This window comes from Aulonocara sp. 'chitande type north' Nkhata Bay, linkage group LG12 (assembly GCF_057382095.1).
Source record: "Aulonocara sp. 'chitande type north' Nkhata Bay isolate Kocher_YH1m ecotype deep benthic linkage group LG12, A_spYH_male_GT1.1, whole genome shotgun sequence".
Taxonomy (NCBI): domain Eukaryota; kingdom Metazoa; phylum Chordata; class Actinopteri; order Cichliformes; family Cichlidae; genus Aulonocara; species Aulonocara sp. 'chitande type north' Nkhata Bay.
In genome coordinates, this window is record NC_141355.1 from 30147768 (window position 1) to 30167267 (window position 19500).

The 19500-nt window shown below is 42.1% G+C and overlaps 1 long non-coding RNA gene and 1 other non-coding gene across 4 annotated transcripts; both read right to left on the reverse strand.

The window, feature by feature from the left end:
• Positions 1 to 1655: 1655 nt before the first annotated feature.
• LOC147317730 (uncharacterized) lies at positions 1656 to 8409 on the reverse strand. Of its 3 annotated transcripts, none has more exons than XR_015131876.1 (5): positions 8074 to 8409; positions 5345 to 5410; positions 4839 to 4994; positions 4294 to 4386; positions 1656 to 3996 (listed from the first exon to the last, which is right to left on the reverse strand). It is a non-coding gene; the product is annotated as an uncharacterized LOC147317730 (long non-coding RNA). The 3 variants fall into 3 exon arrangements; XR_015131877.1 differs by lacking the exon at positions 8074 to 8409 and adding an exon at positions 5953 to 5977; XR_015131875.1 differs by lacking the exon at positions 8074 to 8409 and having other exon boundaries at positions 1657 to 3996; positions 5345 to 5990.
• Positions 8410 to 18904: 10495 nt separating this feature from the next.
• Positions 18905 to 18977, reverse strand: trnar-ucg (transfer RNA arginine (anticodon UCG)). Its single transcript has one exon. It is a non-coding gene; the product is annotated as a tRNA-Arg (tRNA).
• Positions 18978 to 19500: the final 523 nt, after the last annotated feature.

Below are 19500 nucleotides of genomic sequence, written 5' to 3' on the forward strand. Positions count from 1 at the left end.
AAATGCACTAACTGCTGTGCAAATGTTAATGGTGTTCTGAGAAACGCACCAAAGCGACTGAGAAAAACTGTAAATATGGAGAAATAATACAGTGAAAACAAAATTTGAATATCAATTATAAATTAAATGTAAATGAAAAAAGAAATATTTATACGAGCTTATTTGAGGTGTTTGCATTGCCACTCATTTGATTTGTTTATTGTTTTATCAAAGGCCATCTTCTTTCTTTGGATGCTCCCTTTAGGGGTCACCACAGCGTCTCACCCTATCACCAGGCCTCTGCATGTCCTCCATTACCACATCCATGAAGGTCCTCTGTGGTTTTTGTCTTGTACCCCCTGCCTGGGATTTCCATCTTTAATATCTTTTGTCTAGTATAACCACTATCCTTCCTCTGCACGTGTCCAAACCCTCTCAACTCTGCCTCTCTAAACTTTGCCTCCAGTTATTTTGACCTTCAGTTGACACACATCCAGCACAGCTTAGCCTTTTGATAAAATATCCCCTTTGCCCCATTTATAAGTTTGAACTTCGGTCATTAACGAGACCATTTTGAGGTCCCCACTTACCTTTCACTCACTTGAACTGTTCTGGATGTGTGTCAGCTAAAGGCCACTAAAAAGTAAATGTGAAATGGGATCAACTCCATGTCTCTGTCATCTCAACTCTCTCAATGTGGCTTAACTGTCGCTGTTATAGCAACATTTTTTCAAAATTCCTTTATCGCAGTCAGTGAAATCTTCCCAGTTTAACTGATGGAAATATATCACTACACATAATACAAGCCTGCAGAATGGGTTGTTTTTTCACAGGTGGAAAAATAAATGAAAAACAAAGATCTGAAACCAAAATGTTTCAATTTCTTTTTTAAAGGTGATACAAGACAGGAACGTTCAGTCGGATTCCACATCCCCATCACAGGTGCACTTGTGAAGTGCCAGTGGAGGTGGTGTGAACATGGGGAGAGGAACAAACACACTGTAAAACAAATCAAAAGAAGTAACTACAGTCCTACTCTATACTATTACCACCACTGTGGTGGACAGTGTCGCTGTCCCTCACAGCAGGATCTTAAAGGATCTTAAAGCACCATTATAAGCTTGATCCTGCAACACGGAAACTTTGGGGGACTCTGGGGAACTTTGCTGACAGATTCACAGTGATAAGATGTCCAGACAGATCAGAATGAACAGTAAATATGAACTCGTCCAGACAACTGTTAGTTTGCCAAGACCAGTAGTTCATTTACTCTGCGATCAGTCATTATGCCCTTTGTTTTTATTATGTGACTGCCACTCTCACTTTGCATTTATTATGAACTTTCCAGACCACTGTGTGCATGCAAATGTTGTTCCACAACAAAAAAATGTCCAAAGGAGCATCTAGGCAGAACAATTTAAGCTTCTGCATGAAAACCTCCCTAAAAGATTTCAATTATTATGTTTGATTGCACCTCTTGTTCTGACTGCACATGACAGACATTTACCTCAGTTTGATTTTAGCTTCATTACATCTTACTCAACCATTACATCCTTTCCATTCCTGCAGAGGTTTACTCACCCAGAACAATCAGCACAATGAAGTTGTGTTAGAAAAACCTGTATAACTGTACACTCAAAAAAATGAAACGTTGACTTTAATTAAAATTATTTTGTCAACAGGTTCCACGAAATTGAATTATGTTAGTTTAAAGCAAAAATCTTTAGTTCATCTAATTTAAAAAAACTACTTAAGATTAACAAGACATATTTAAGACTAACTAAATCAAGTTATGTTGTATGAACATAGATGATATATTTTCAGGTTAGATAGTTTAGATTAGTTACTTCAACACATTTCTTATTTGTGGCAGTAAAATGTTAAATTTAAGTTAGATTAATTCAAATATTATATTTTCAGCCACCTTGTGCTTTATTAATTAGTTTTACATAAATCTATTTTGTCAACAGGTTCCACACAAATGAATTAAGTACATCCAACTTATTTTTTTAAATTTATTTTATTGCCAACACATTCAGTGAGCATTTGTGTAAACCCAGTCCAAAATAAAACACAACAGCTCATTAGGGTTAGTAATTAACAGTATGTAGACAGATGCAACATCAAGACTTTAAATTAAATGTCTGTATCTACCAGAAATAGAAGAAAAAAAAACGCATTGAAGATCACATAACACATTGATAAGATGACACTTGAGTTATGCACATGTGATGCTAGTAAGGTCTGTGAGTGTTTTTTTCTTTTAGTGTCTAAAATGGATAGCAAAGTTGCTATTTGCAATGATTGCTTAGGGTCAGTCCAGTAACACAATGCCAATGAAGTGCTTTCCTTTAACAATGCAAAGTGAAGTGTCCACCTCAACAGCCACAATTTAAAAAAAAAAAAAAAAAAAAGTAACAACAACAACAACAACAATAATAATAATAATAATAAATAGTCCACTGATATTAGCAATCAAAGAAAATTACATCACCATCCCAAATAAAACTTTAACAAAACATGCCAACATTATGGTCTAACAATAAAACAGCTTGTCAGCGTTCAGTTTTTTTTGCAACAGCACAGCAGTAACCATTTAACACTCGCCACTGTCAACATTTATTTTACCAGTGTTTGGGCAAAAAACTTCAGATGGAAACATTTTAACATGGAAACAATTGTTCGTCTTTAAAAGTCCACAAAATATACATTCATCCTGCATTCCCAACTTGGATGATCTGATATCCTCGTGTTGGGGTTGTTCCCAGACCATCATGAAAATGTTGTTCCAGGTTCAACATTGCAAGTGACCAATCACATTGTTGTGACGTTATTCTATTCCAAGCCATTCGTGCATTTATGAAATTCCAATGTTGCAAGGACAATATCAATTCTGCTTACTGTTTATTAAAGGGTTACGGTTAGGGTTAGGGTCAGTTGATCGGCGGACAGAGGCGGTTTCACGCAGCTTAAGTACAGTTTTTTGTTTTACGCCGGTTTTTCCCGAAGTCGCAAAAGTATGACGTCACAACATTCTGATTGGTCACTTGCAATGTTGATCCTGGAACAACATTTAGTATGATGATCTGGGAACAACACCAACACGAGGATATCAGATCAACCTCCTAACTTACCCTTAATTTTAGTATGTATTGCAATTACCTTTACAATGCACACAATGTAACACAAACTGAATATGAACATATTTCCACCTCATAACAATATGCCTTGAACGCTAATATACACACCACCCTTCAACATTTCTGGTGCAGAATCATCTCTCAATTAAATCCTTTAAATCTCAATACTTTTGATTGTCTCTTAGCTTTCAGTCTTGAGGTTAACTGAGATTCAGTGCATATATCCCACCCATTAAGAGTGCACATGCAGAGGCCAGGTCTTCCAGGTCATGCAGGACACACTAGATGGTTATACCCACTGTAGGGTAATTTCCAATAAACCAAGTTCAAAAAAGAAGAGTCTATGGCTGACGCGTGTTCCTGGTTTCCAAAAGAAATGCTTCCAGTTGCATTATGATTTGAAGACTGTTTATTTATTACAAACGGAAGATGTAACAATGAACTCCTTCCTAAAAAGCATGAAAGTTCCAAAAAATAGCAGTTATCCAGAACTAGCTGTGCACACGGTCAGAAAACCGTGAGACTCCTAACCTCTCTGTCCATGCTCCTCCCCTTCCCTCTCACACAGGGTTTCATGCTACTATTGCACTTACATAATTAAAGTGAGAGGTACCCCCTTTTAGGTTCCAATCCCAAAACAGTGACTTAAAATTACTTTATGTAAACACATATATTTTCACATTTATTAATCCTGAAAAGATGACTTATGTAATGAATCTATGAATTATAAAACAAACATGAACTCAATCGTAAATAAAAATATAAAGCAGACGTCTGGCGCTTACACCCACATCGGCTGGAGGAGTGCTGGCATCAGCTCTTTCGATGGTAAAGATAGCAAGGGTAATTTGTTCCAGCTCCCTCTGAACAGCTGTAGCTTAGACACAAAAACATAGAAAAATGGCATCCAGTTTTAAAAAAAGAAAGAAAAAGGGCCAAAGCTACCCTTTAATGACGTAAACACAATATTAGGAACATGCACCCCAGTGCGCCACTATTTTAGACTACAGATTCAACGATAAATATAAATAGTTTGGGTATACAAGAAGATTTCCCAAAACATTTAAACAGGTTCCATGCAAATTACAACAACAACAACATTACAACATGCAACAACATTAGTTATTCAAAATTTGGTTTAATACAGATAAAAAACTAAACTAAAATTACCAACCAATTATTCTTTGAAGAGGATGCTTGGGTCTTCATTCAGGTAAAAAGGTAGTGCCCTGAGGACACACTCCCTCCCCTTTTCAATGGTTTCCTTCTGTAGAGAGTGGCAGAGATACAGGAAGAGAAAACAGATATACTTTAGGATGACAGAAACTCACATTATACGCAAAATGAATGACATATCCACTGCACAGATAGACATGTACACAAGACCAACTAATCATCACATGGACATGAATAGTTAACCTGTTGGGCAGGGTTTCCACCACATTATATATGTCCATAATGGAGGTAAAGACAAACTAATACATCATCTTTTTTGCATTCAAAACATAACATAAAAACATTCACTTCTGGTTTAACCTAAATCAAGGGATCAGATTTTACATATGTTTAGGTAATTTAAATTTTCCAACGTTTTGAGTACCAAACTTTGTCTTGCTTAATATAAATGTAAGTGCACTGTGCAGCTACCATACACTAGCTGTTTAAATTTGAAAATGATCTTATTAGCCATAATATTTTGCTACCAACAGAATAACGCACCTGTGTGGCTGGGGCCAAAGTTTGTCTAATTTTCTTCCCTGCAACGCCTCCTTTTTTCTTGAAGACTTTTATGAGCTGGTCAGTGTATTGGTCAAGTTGTGTAAAAAGCCTTGGAACATGTGCAGCAGTAGTAATCCTCACATATTCTGCTTCCACCTGAAAATATGTCAACAAACACAACATACTGTACTGTAAATATACATACTATATGTACACATATACAAACTAAAACTAATGTAGTAAGACCTCATTAAAGCTATAATTTTAACACAAACATTTACACAAAATGCTAATGGAGCCATTACAGCTTTTATTGTTATTTATCAAGTTCCAAAAAATATTGATCACAGCTGATCTGAAAAGAATTTCATGCCTCAGGCCCTTGAACTGCAACCTTTACCATGGTTCAGATGTGGAGAAGAAATAACAGGGGCATGGGATGGGTCACAAAAGAAAACTTAACTTATAAAACAGTTTTGTTTTTAAAAGTATAACAGTTCACATACCACATACAAGCTCAGCAATACCACATACACCACATCAGTATAGGAGGGAGCAGGTAAAGGCAGGATCTGAGATTTATAAAGAAAAAAAATAATTAATTCCTTAATTTCAAGAAGCAAATTATTGTTTGAATTACAACTAAATAAAATACTACTCAGAAGAAAAGCAAGAGATTGACACTGCCATGTGCTAACTTTCTATAGAAGCAATTATCACCAGGTCTGTCGACCTCCATTGTCTGTCCACTCATATGTCTTGAATAATTTTATTAAAAAAATTAAGTGTGTACTTTCACAAACTGTAATTTATAACTACATTGATATGTATAACTCCGCTAGGAAACATGCTGTATTTACAGACCATTTTTACATAATACAGATTACTGATAGAGCAGAACAATGGTGTCACAGTGGCTTTCGCCCTTGACTTTTTGGATTTTAAATGTCACTTTATGCTATCCTTGCTATCCTATTCGATATTTCCGACTCTCGGATTACAGAAAAGGAATCCCAAGAAAGCAAATGGAAAAATAACCCCTTGAAAGAATAACCCCATGAACCCCTGTAGCTAATCCCTTAATAAAACAAAAAACAATAAAAATGTTTCTTACACAGTCCACAAAATAAGCATGTCCAGGACCCAGTAAAACTAATGTAAAATTAAAGCTGCAAGCAGCGTTATGAGGGCCCTCGCACCCCCGGCACGTCGAGCCACTGCCAACACCTCAAACCGGCACGTCCGATGTGATGTCACATTGATGGATTTCATGCTTTTAATCACCAGCTAACATTTCATCTTATTCAACCAGGATTATAGTCATGCCACTAGGTGGCGCTCTAACCATTATTGACAAATAGCATAACAAACATTTCCAAGCTCGAGTCTCATCACACCTGCGACCTTTGGGAGAGATTGGACATTGTGTTTTTTAGTGACAGCAGATTACTGCTTTTTGCGAGTGATTCAAACTCTACGTGCCGCCATGACCACCCCGTTTCCCTGAACGGAAAAAGCTTCGCAATTTAACATCACAAAGGTCTTTAGATTCTACACACTGAAGAATGCTTCAATATGATGAAATCCCTTGGAGGAGTTCGTCAAAGTATGAGGCCTGAAAAGGGGGGAAAATGTCATCAAAATTACACATTAATTTTAAAATGGCTGACTTCCTGTTGGATTTGGGATATTGCACCAAGAGACTTTTTTGTACATCTTAATATCTTCCATGAGCTTACCAAGTGTCAGACTCATAGATGAAACACAGAGCAGGGGCTGATGTTTTGAAATATTGTAGGGGGCGCTGTGGAGCCATTTTGCGCTATTCAAGGAACATGGTTACATAACAACAATGCCTTCATCCATTTGGAGGTGTGTGCCAAATTTCAAGCCTCTATAAACTTTCCAAGCCCCTCAAAAGCCACTTCATCTTTCATGATGAACCGCGTTGCCACCAGGGTGCGCCGTTCAGTTTAAAGTCACAATTTTTGCACTGAAGCATCACGAGGGACTGATGGTGATATTCACCGCTTTTGAGGTGGCCACGATCAACCTGTGAAAATCAGTACAACAAAGTTAAAGCCATGACATTTCCTGTTGCCACTAGGTGGCGCTGTCCGTATTTCCGACAATGGGCACATCAATCTGTTCAGGGCGGGTCTGACATCATGCCTGTAAAGTCTGGTACTGATCAGACTGGATTTCATTGAGTTATACTAATTTGTTTCTTCATGGCGTGACATCAAAGTTCGCCATGCTGCTGGGGTCACACCCTTTCGCGAAAACTCACAGCTTTCACTGTAACCCAAGACCAACTCCTTAAGGCTTTCCTGGAGAAATTTGAGGCTACAGATGTCACCCATCACTATACTGTACCCCAAAGTGTAAAACATGACATTTCCTGTTCCCACTAGGTGGCGCTGTCCCTTATGTCACATATGGCAGTTGAAATATGTTCAGGGGTGGAGCCTTATCATATGTGTGCTCTTTGGTCAAGGTCAGAAAATGTATGACAAAATGAGAGGCAATAAGATTTTCATGGCGAGTCATCGAAATTCGCCATGGCGCCACGGCCTCATAGTATTGTGAAAACTCAAAAGCTCCGCAATTTAACATGGCACAAGGGTGTAGTTGACACTGTCCAAATTTGAAGTTTATAGGACCAAATCCCAAGGAGGAGTTCGTTAAAGTACAAGGCATGGAAACGGTAAAATCAGACCCAAAATGTCACCTTCAATCCAAAATGGCGGACTTCCTGTTGGGTTTAGGACATTGCCATAATAGACTTTTTTGTTCGACTCTGAACGTTATATAGGTGTACCGACTTTCAAACGTGTAGGTCATACCCATACCGGGGGCTCGCGTTTTTCATTTTTCTAGGTGGCGCTACTGAGCTAATTTTCCCTGGCCATGTCTGGGAACATTAAAATACGTAAATTTTCACCAGACCTGACGCGTGTGCAAAATTTCATGAGTTTTCGAGCATGTTTAGGCCCTCAAACGGCCAATTCATTTGCCGGAATAATAATAATAATAATAATAATAATAATAATAATAATAATAATAATAATAATAATAAACAGAGCAATTACAATAGGGCCTTCGCACTGTCAGTGCTCGGGCCCTAACAAGCACACGCAAACGATATAACATGTCTTGTAAGACAAACGCAAAATATAACCATGCTGGACATATAGATACTACACAACATAGTCAAAGAAAAAAGTGGTCTTACCTCTCAAAGAAACAGCAGCTTGGCGCCAAAACAGCCTTTTTCAGTTAAATTTGAAGTCTTGCGCATGAGCAGGCACAAGCCGTGAAACCTTCTTGTTCTGCGCGGTTTCATTACAACTGTTTTTGCATTACTGCCACCTTGTGGATATACAAGGTATATCGATCCTAATTGACTTAAATGTTATGCGATCAAGTAACACATTAGTATTATGTACGTTGAATAATAGACACAATTACGTAGACTTGATTAGAAAAACATATGTTAACTTAACAAAAACATATATTTTAAGTAAAATGAAAATAAATAATTAATATACACTGAACAATCCACCTCATTCATTTTTTTGAGTGTGTATTAGGCTTTTAACACCTTTTTTTAGGTCTTTTTTTCTTGTTTCAAACCCAAAGTTTGAAACTTAAAAAAGGGGCTTTTCTCGGCAGCATCACGTGATCAGATTGTCATTCACATTAGGTCATCTCTTGTTGGTAGAAACAGTACACCTCGTCGGTCTGGAAGAACTCCGCCCCAGCCCATCACCTGATCCTTCTTCTTGCCCAACTGCCGCTCGTTCTCTCCATTTCACCATGTGTGCACCACTCCCTTCCTTTGAATTATTTGTTTCTTAACTGTCAATGATTTCCAGTCGGCCCCTCTGAATTATGTAATCTGTGTTCTGGGAACATTTTAAAGAACTAATTTGAAATATTATTGTTGTTTCGAAAAACTACGAGATGCTAGGCTGATGATTTCTTTTTTAATTTCTTTAATTTACTTGAATATAAAAGTTTACCTCCAGACAATAGACATGAGCGCTTGGAACTATATTAAAAGGAATTCTAAGTCCAGCTATTGTCTGCAACCACATGAGGACAATGATGACGCTGTTGTCTCAACTGTGGTTACAGACTGAGTCAATTTCTGAGAATTTAACAGTGATACTAGCAAGATGGGTTTTTTTCTACACATAACATCTCAGAAATGCTGGAGGAGCTTGAAGTTTCACAAAATTAAAAACAAAAGTGTATAAATATTTCCAAAGAGGGATTAAACGATATGGGCAGATTAAAGGTTTAATGAACACAGTAATCATCATAACAAGAAAAACCACAAGAACCACACCATGTAAATTGAAATCAATAGTTTCAGGCTGGTCTTATCCAGAGTGTCAAGTACAAAAGCAAAGCTGTGTATTATTCATCTCTGATATGTGTTGTAGTACAACGGCTCAATACAGTGGTGCAGCTGTTGTTGGGGACTTCCTGACTTCCAACTGGTGAGAGGTGGCGTGATGTGGATGAGGTGACTGCAGTGTGTGTATGTGTGTGTGTGTCTGTGTGTTTGTTTGGAGTTAGCTGGAGTTTTCAGACGGGCTTTTGCATTATCTAATTAAAGGGCAGACAGAGACAGTGGTGTGATATCAAGCCTATCTTTCAGATGGGTGAACACACTCACACCCATTTGCTTGCTCTGATAACCAGCCTCCTGGTGTAACAGAGTCATAAATAACATTGTTATAATTACACAAAATGTGTTCTAAACCCCCAAACTTCTCCTTTTATACCTGACTTTTAGGACCTCCAAGCCTGTAGTTGTGTTCATTATCAGTTAGAGCCCCTCCTCATTCTTTTCTTCTTCTTTGGTGCAATACTATAAATACAGTGTACCCCTTTTGCCTCTCCCCTTTTTCTACAATTCCCCTGTGGGAGAGGTGGGTGTCATTTCTTTCCAGCACCTTAAAGCACACATAATTCATATTTAACCACCCTGATGTTTATGATTGCGATTTTAATTCAGTTATTGTCATTATTGAGCCTGTTTTTGTAAGATGTTATAAGTGTGTAGTATGTGTGTGTCATAAATGTGTTTTAGGCGCCATAAATGATAGCATGAATATGTATTCCTTGCTAGCTTGGGAGCTGTGGTGGGTTGAGCTAATCCTCTTCCCCACTGTCTGTATTTGGTCGTAGGAGCTGGAGTGGGCAAATTATTTACTTGGAGGTCTTTCTTTCTTTTACCTTTTTTATCAGGTATGTCAGATTTCATGTTGTTTTTGTTTTATCTTATGTCAAATATGTTACGTGTAAATGCATATTTTATGTTTAATGTAAAAATAAATGCCAGCCCTTTTTCTACAATTCCCCTGTGGGAGAGGAGCTGGAGTGGGCAAATTATTTACTTGGAGGTCTTTCTTTCTTTTACCTTTTTTATCAGACACAACGCAGAATCACACCGGTAACACTTGGTGCCGCTGACCCGTCACATCGCCAATCCGCGATCCACCCCTCCTCCTTCTGCTGCCGCTGTTTTCCCGCCTCCTCTCTGCAGCTGTGTGCCAGAATCCTGTGCCCTGCGCTTTGACTCACAGGTTTTTATATCGCGTGTGATCGATGCCCCGTAATTTGGCTTGCAGGCATCTCTGTCACGTGTGAACTTAAAGGGCAAATACGTAGGTGATCATTTCTGTCACTGTTTCATATTGTTGCCTCAAATTATACAGGCACGGATTGTAATTTTTTTTCTCTATTGATATTGGCTTTTACAGCCTGTTTTAATTGAGAGGAGAAAACAACATTTTATTTTCTATGGTGTTTTGATTCTTTGATGTTTTTTTTTCTTCTCCCCACATTTCATTGTTTTGTGAAGTTTTGCATAATTGTGTGTGGGGGTTAGGCTCGTTTTTTTTGCTGTTGAACAGTGATATCTCACTTGGGCCAACATGTTAAGTGAGGAAACTGTGGATAGCGCTTTGCCTGATCTGTTCTCTGCGGGGAGTAATATGACCTTTGGTTTGGGGAGGGGTCATCAGATTGCTCCAAAGTTTTTTGGGAGGGGTAGGCCAGTAGTCCCGGGTATTGGTGCCCACACTGTAGACCAGCCAGTGATGCACTCACCATTAATGCCAGCAGCTAGCTCCACACCAGCTGCTTGCGAACGCCAAACACACACCCAGGCTGTCACTAGTGACATGTTGAGCAGCTTGATCACTGACTTAGCAAAGCAAATTGGGGAAAATATCACATCCTCTCTTAACTCTATGCACCAGCCAGCCCCCACCCAGCCACAGTCTCCCCAGAATGTGCCCTCGAGCTGCAATGACCAGTCCCAGCTGAAGGTTGTTGTTCAGTCAGACACCAAAGCTCCACCATACTTCAAGGGTGACAACACAGATCTATTTCCCATCGGTGAATGGGAGGACATGATGAGATGTTATCTGCACAGAATCAGCTGTGACACAGATGAAGAAATGTTTGCCATATTAATGTCTAGACTAACTGGCAAAGCCAGAGATGTGGTCAAGGTGTCACTTCGTTGCCGCCCTGAGTTGAATCGGAATGATCCTATTACTGCTGTGTTTGACATACTGAGGTCTAACTTCAGCGACTTGACATATTCCAGCCTGCCCATGAAAGATTTCTACAGTACTGTGCCACGTCCAGGTGAGAACGCCATGGATTACTGGATCCGGTTGAACAAGTCTATTGATGCTGCTGATGAGTGTCTCCGCAGGCGCGGCAAGATGGTAGAGGACCCCAGTAGTGAGGTTGTTTCGATGTTCATTAATCACTGTCCTGACCACAGTCTTACGTTGTCTTTTCAACTGAAGGCCCCTGAGGAGTGGACTGCAGCTGAGGTTCAGAGCCGTCTGGACAACTATGTGAGGAAAATGAGACAGTCTAGTGTTTTGTCTCATAATACAGCAAGTCTGTCCATCCCGCATCAGAGCCCTGTCGCTGTTAACAGCCAGCCCCACTCCAGCGGTGCTCAAGCAGTCCCAGTAACACGTGAGCCAGCCTCGTATCCTATGCCCTCTGTTCCCTCTGCAGCCACATGTCAGCCTCTCTCTTCTGATGGCATGGTAAGTGTGCAGCAGCCCTCTGCTTGTCCTCCTTTGACTCTACATGTCATGCCCCCATCTTTGCCAGTTTCTGGCCCTCCTCCAGCTGAGCCAGGTGTTCAACAGATGGTAGCACTGTTTGACAAGGTTCTGTCCATGTGCACTGCATCACTAGCCACTGGTCCTAGGTGCCCACAACCCACAGGTCATTCCCATGGGCACCACAATGCTCATCGTGCTTCGTGCAGAGTGTGTGGCTCACATGAACACACAACCCATGTGCATTGTAGGCTGTACAAGCTATGCCACAGCTGCTTTGACCCTGGACACATGAGGCGTGAATGCCCACAGTTGCACCAGAAACCAAGCGTTTCAGTCCCTCCTCCCACCGATGCTGCTTTAAACTAGCCAGCCCATGTAACGAGAGGGGTAGCATGGGCAGTGTTGATGAAACCCTCAGAAATGCAACAGACCCAGAAGCCATATATGTTAACTGCTGTAGTAGCCTCTCTGATGAGAAGACTGTTATTATGGGTTCACAAAGAGTTGGCAGGGCTAGTGAGTTGTTTTACACTCCAGTGTCGGTCAGTGGCCGGTGTTCCCTGACAAGCATGCTTGATTCAGGAAGTATGTCATGCACACTAAGTGAAGAGGCTGATAGCAAGCTAAGAGCCGCTGGTGTTGCTCTGATTCCGCAGCATATCCCTGAAAATGTGGTGCTGGTTGGTTGCGGTGGCCTTCTCACACAACCGAAATGCATCTATGATTTGGACATTGAAGTATATGGGACTAGGTTTCTTGTACCAACATTTGTGGTTCCTGGGCAAAAAGATGAGCTCATCGTGGGGAGCAATGTGATCCGGCCCATCATTCAGAAGATGAAGGCTGATACAAAGTACTGGGAGCTTATTAACTCCAATTACACTGGCACTGATTGTGAAGACTTCCTGCAGTTGCTGAGCTGTATCTCACGGTGGTCTGCTCCTGTGTTGCCAGATAAAGTAGGTACAGTCAGGTTGCGGAAGAGTGTCACTCTCCTGCCACAAAAAGAATATGTAGTTTGGGGAAAGCTGCCACCTTCTGCCCTCGTGTCTCCAGGAAGTACTGTCGTTGTGGAACCCACGTCAGCCCGTTCCACTCCAAAGAACATAATGGTGGGGCGCATTATAACACCCATGTGGGGAGATCGTTGGGTCCCTATGAAAGTCCTTAACCCAACAGAGAGCCCTGTGACACTTCGTCGCAATGCTAAGATTGCGGATGTCTTTCCTTGTATTGCTGTGGAGGACCTGCCCATCACTCAAGGTCTCTGCGAGACTCTGACTGACCAGCATACCAGTTTTCCCCCCTCATCAGACTCTGTGCCTGACTCTGCACAGCTACTCAAAGATGCTGGGTTGGCTGACATTGATGTTGAGGGCTGTGAAGTGTCAGATGGGTGGAAGAGGAAATTGGTGGAGCTTGTGTTGACTTACCAAGATGTGTTCTCTAGAGACAAACTGGACTGTGGTGAGGTGAAAGACTTTGTCCATCGTATCCACCTCACTGACGACCGCCCTTTCAGGCTTCCCTATCGCAGAGTACCCCCGGCTCACTATCACAAGTTGCGAGAGGTGCTGTCAGACATGGAGATGAAAGGCATCATCAGTAAGTCCACCAGCGAATACGCCTCGCCACTGGTAATGGTTTGGAAGAAGTCAGGTGACTTGAGGATATGCACTGACTTCCGCTGGCTCAATGCCAAAACCATTAAGGATGCTCACCCACTGCCCCATCAGGCTGACTGTCTTGCTGCCCTTGGTGGGAATGCTTTCTTCAGCACCATGGACCTCACATCTGGGTTCTACAACGTTCCCCTCCATGAGTCTGACAGACGGTACACTGCTTTCACTACACCTCTTGGCCTGTATGAGTACAACAGACTTCCCCAGGGTCTATGCAACAGCCCAGCATCTTTCATGCGGATGATGCTCAGCATCTTTGGTGATTTGAACTTTTCCAGCCTCCTGTGTTATCTTGATGACCTGCTGGTGTTTGCGCCTTCAGAAGAGGAGGCCCTAAGACGTCTTGAGATTGTTTTCTCTCGCCTGAGGACCAGCAATCTGAAGCTGGCGCAGAAAAAATGTCACTTTCTCAGACGCTCTGTGAGGTTTTTGGGTCATGTCGTGGATGCTGGTGGTGTCTCGGTTGATCAGGATAAAGTGAGGGTTATCGCCAATTTTCAGAAGACTGACCTTATGGATGGTGACGGTTGCACCCCTTCTCAGAGGAAAGTGAGATCCTTCCTTGGCATGGTGATGTTTTACCAGCATTTTATTCCAGGGTGCTCTCGTATTGCGAAGCCACTCTTTGCTCTAACTGCCGGTCAGAAGAGGACTAAAGGCTGCCATGGGAGTCGGAAACCTGGAACTTTTCGCAAGCTCACCCCTCAAGATTGGACTCCTGCTTGTGAGAAAGCATTTGAGGGACTCAAAGGTGCACTCCTCAGCTGTGCGGTGCTGGCACATCCTGATTTTGAGAGGCCATTCATCCTTTCAACTGACGCTTCCATGGATGGGCTGGGTGCTGTCTTATCCCAGGTGCCAGCTGGTGAGGAGAGAGCAAGACCTATAGCCTTTGCTAGTAAGTCTCTCAGCCGCAGTCAGGCCAAATACCCAGCACACCGGCTCGAATTTTTGGCTCTGAAGTGGGCTGTGTGCGATAAGTTCAGCCACTGGCTCAAGGGTCATCGGTTCACTGTCTGGACTGATAACAATCCTCTCACATACATTCTGACTAAGCCAAAGCTGGATGCCTGTGAACAGCGTTGGGTCTCTAAGCTTGCACCATACTGCTTTGAGATCAAATATGTTCCTGGAAAGCTGAACATTGTGGCAGACACCCTGAGCAGGGAACCGTTTGTGAGGCCGTTGGCCCAGCGGCTCCTGTCGGAGCCCTACTTTGAGCTGCTAGAGCAAGTCAGTGGTGTGAAAGATGCCAGTGTCCAAGATGCCTTCCGTTTGACCTGTCAACCTCAATCGATACGCAGTGCTCCACCCTCTGCTGTGCTTGATGTGTCTCTGTCAACTGATGACGTGTCTTCTCTCATGTCTTCGCTCTGTGAGTGGGAGTCTGCTTCTCGCCAGCGTGCAACATCCCTCGCTGGTCACCTAACCTCCATCAGTCCACCTGACTGTGATGTTACTCATGCGCTGTCCCGTGCTGATCTCCTGTCTCATCAAACAGGGGATCCTGTGATCTCCAGAGTAGCCCGCTATGTTGAGCGTAAGCGCAGACCCTCCAGACGTGAGCGCTGTCATGAGAACCAACATACGTTGCGGCTCCTGAAACAATGGGATAAGCTCACATTCCTCAATGGTGTCCTCTACAGAGTCGTGAGGGACCCACTGACCAAACACAAGAGATTCCAGTTTGTGGTACCTGACTCCCTAAAACAAGTGGTGCTGTCTGGCATACACGACAATGCTGGTCATCAAGGTCAACCTCGCACACTCTCCTTGGCTCGTCAGCGTTTTTTCTGGTATGATATGGAGAAGGATGTGCGCGGTCATGTGAGAAATTGCCGCAGGTGTGTTCTCAGCAAGACCCCAGAGCCAGCAGCTAGGGCCCCGTTGGAAAGCATTAAGACCTGTGCTCCACTGGAACTTGTGTGCATTGACTTCTGGTCAGCTGAGGACAGCAACAACAAGTCTGTGGATGTCCTTGTGATTACTGACCACTTCACAAAATTAGCACATGCATTCCAATGCCAGGATCAGACAGCTAAGAGAGTCGCTAAAAAGCTCTGGGATGGATTCTTCTGTGTGTATGGCTTCCCTCAGCGCATTCACTCTGACCAGGGAGCTAGTTTTGAGAGTGAGCTGCTTGCAGAGCTTCTGGTTTTGGGTGGCGTTGCCAAATCCCACACTTCACCATACCACCCCATGGGTAATGGTACCACAGAGAGATTTAATCGCACCCTTGGAAACATGTTACGGTCCCTCCCCCCCAGATGTAAGCAGAAATGGCCGCAGATGATACAGTCCATGACGTTTGTGTATAACTGTACGGCACACGAGACCACCGGCTTTGCGCCATTCTACCTGATGTTTGGGAGGGTGCCAAGGTTGCCAGTTGACCTCATGTTTCGGGATGTCCTTCATGATGACACCATTTGTGACTATGATACCTATGTCAAGTCACTGATGGATGACCTGCGCTCTGCCATGCTCCGAGCCCAGGAACACAGCACAATGGAGCAGAGACACCAGTCCGACCAGTACAACAGAAAAGTGAAGGGTCTGCCTCTTTCACTAGGGGACCAGGTGTTGTTGGCAAACAAGGGAGTCAGAGGAAAAAGGAAGCTCTCTGACAAATGGGAACCTGTTGTGTACACGGTAGTTGACTTGGATCCTGCTCTTCACATCTGCCGTATCAGAGACAAAGAAGGTCATGAGCGTGTGGTGCATCGCAACCTGCTCCTTCAAGTTAACTTTTTGCCCTTGGACACAACACTGAATGACGATGCTGCACATCCTGCTGTGAGCGTTGTCAGTGGCCCCGCTGAGTCTGACCTGGATGGGTCTGTGACATCTTTTGGGGGCACAGGAGCTGTACCTCCTGCCACCTGGACTGTGGATTCCGTCTCCAGCATTGGCGAGTGTGATGACCGCACACTATCATGGATCCATCAGCAATCTGCCGCTGACCCGGTCGAAGATGGCATTCATGGGACCCCTCCCATAATGGGTGTTTCTGATCTTGGTGGGCTGGCTGGTGATGGAGCCTCCCCAGGCTCCCCTGCTGCTTTCCCGTCCCACACTTTTCATTCTCTTGAACCCAAAAATGTGGACGTGGATCAAGGACTTACCACACGTTTTGGTAGAATCATTAAACCAGTTCGTCGCTTGATTGAATCAATGGCTCAACTTGAAACACTCCTTGGTGTTGAACCTGTTCAAGCAGCGGTTATTGATGTGTGAATTTGCTTATTTCTGTATGTTTTTCATTGCTATTGTTTTTGGAAAAGAATAATACAGGCACAGAGTTCATTGTATTTTGTCAGTCTGTGCAGTCTGATAGTGACGCCCATAGATATTATGGCCTGTTTTGTGTGGTGTAAATGGCACCTCATTTTGTCTATAGAAAGTCCTGGGATCTTGCTAGGCGCCGAGCAGGTCTCAGGTCTCTTATCCTCCTTGGAGGAAGCTATGTTGCTGATCTAATTCATTGTATATGCGATGTGAATTTGTTTGAGGCCACTGTATCTGTTATTGTGGGTTTATATATATTTTTTTGGTGTACCCTTTAGGATTTTGTGTAATTCTTGGGGGGTGAATGTAACAGAGTCATAAATAACATTGTTATAATTACACAAAATGTGTTCTAAACCCCCAAACTTCTCCTTTTATACCTGACTTTTAGGACCTCCAAGCCTGTAGTTGTGTTCATTATCAGTTAGAGCCCCTCCTCATTCTTTTCTTCTTCTTTGGTGCAATACTATAAATACAGTGTACCCCTTTTGCCTCTCCCCTTTTTCTACAATTCCCCTGTGGGAGAGGTGGGTGTCATTTCTTTCCAGCACCTTAAAGCACACATAATTCATATTTAACCACCCTGATGTTTATGATTGCGATTTTAATTCAGTTATTGTCATTATTGAGCCTGTTTTTGTAAGATGTTATAAGTGTGTAGTATGTGTGTGTCATAAATGTGTTTTAGGCGCCATAAATGATAGCATGAATATGTATTCCTTGCTAGCTTGGGAGCTGTGGTGGGTTGAGCTAATCCTCTTCCCCACTGTCTGTATTTGGTCGTAGGAGCTGGAGTGGGCAAATTATTTACTTGGAGGTCTTTCTTTCTTTTACCTTTTTTATCAGGTATGTCAGATTTCATGTTGTTTTTGTTTTATCTTATGTCAAATATGTTACGTGTAAATGCATATTTTATGTTTAATGTAAAAATAAATGCCAGCCCTTTTTCTACAATTCCCCTGTGGGAGAGGAGCTGGAGTGGGCAAATTATTTACTTGGAGGTCTTTCTTTCTTTTACCTTTTTTATCAGACACAACGCAGAATCACACCGGTAACACTGGGAACTCTCGTCCGAAGTCAAACTTTTTGTCGCACAGAACAAAAGTGTAAGCCAGAACAGTCTGATCTGATGAGTACATTCCTTTCTGCTGCGGTTACTGCCTTCACTATATTACTGAGGACAAATTAACTTATAAAAGTCTGCAGTGTGATTATTAAATTCATCGTCTTTTTTTCTGTCTACCTATATCTTGCTTATCTTTAATAACGGAGACATACTGTTATCGGAAATTCAAGCAGAACCCAAATGCAGACAAAAAAGGCTGACTGCAAGGTTGGAAAGTGATAAGCTTTCTTTTTTTAAAGTACAGAATAGATAATAACATGTTTATGGAAGGTTAAGCTGACTTATATCACCAGATGATTATTCAGCGACGTGTTACACGTCCAAGGATGCTACAGGAATGTGTTACGAGGTCAGTGAGGGAGGAACAAACCGATAACAAGCAACAAGGTAAGCACTGAATAAGAACACAGAATATTAAACAAATAATGAACCAAGCAGCAGCTGCTGGGGCTGAAAAAGTGAAGCCATTCAGTTGAAGTGTCAAAAACTGCAGTTCCTCTGGGTACATGGCTGAATCTAAAAATGAGTCAGTTTCTGTTTCCGTTTTGCTTGGTGAAATTCTGCTGCTGCATTAGTATGTTACTTAGCACTAATTAGCAGTTATTTAGTGTTTGTGGATTGTGGAATGTTCTAACCTTAGCTGATTACGCCATTAATTACATTGTTCATTTATATTCACTGTGAAAGGAGACACATGAGCAAAGTTTTCAAACAATTTAATCCCACAATAGAACAAGGAACTATAGACAATGATATAGAAGAGTACGAGAAAAGAGAAGGAAATTAACCCATTAAATTTGATAAAGTTTTAATAATGCGTCGGGTAGGTTCCTCCGGGAAAATTTGTAGACATATAAATAACCACGAAGGGACTCGAACCCTCAATCTTCTGATCCGAAGTCAGACGCCTTATCCATTAGGCCACGTGGTCGTCTTTGGGTCACGGGCTCTTCAATTAGAACACGTGGTCATTAACACAAAAACAAAGGACGGCTGACTGTAACACCTCTACCTATTGTGTGTTTATATATATTAATGCATTTCATGCCTCTACAAGAGAATTCTTTTTTTTAATACACTGTCTTATATTTTATACTTGAATGCGCTCTTTTTAGCGCAACTAAGTCAGTTCCTGCAAGAGCTGAGCTGATAGCCTGAGCATGGTTGCTCCATCCCTTTAGTGCTGCATTTTTCCTGTTTGTCTTTAGTCTCCCCAGGAAGAGGACAGGAAGTTGATTGGGGAAAAGGATGTTTGAGCTTTCTCAGCTGTGTTTCAGGTGATCTAAAACCAAAGTGACTGTCCTTTGGTCCACATGGCAAATGTCACCTTTCCTTCAGGCAGAAGTAGCCAGGCTTTGTTTACCATGCAGTTATTGTGAAATTCCTCTCCTGTGTATTATAGCACTGAAGAAAACACCAGGAGCTCAAAGTGCATGCATTAACCTTAATGAGGT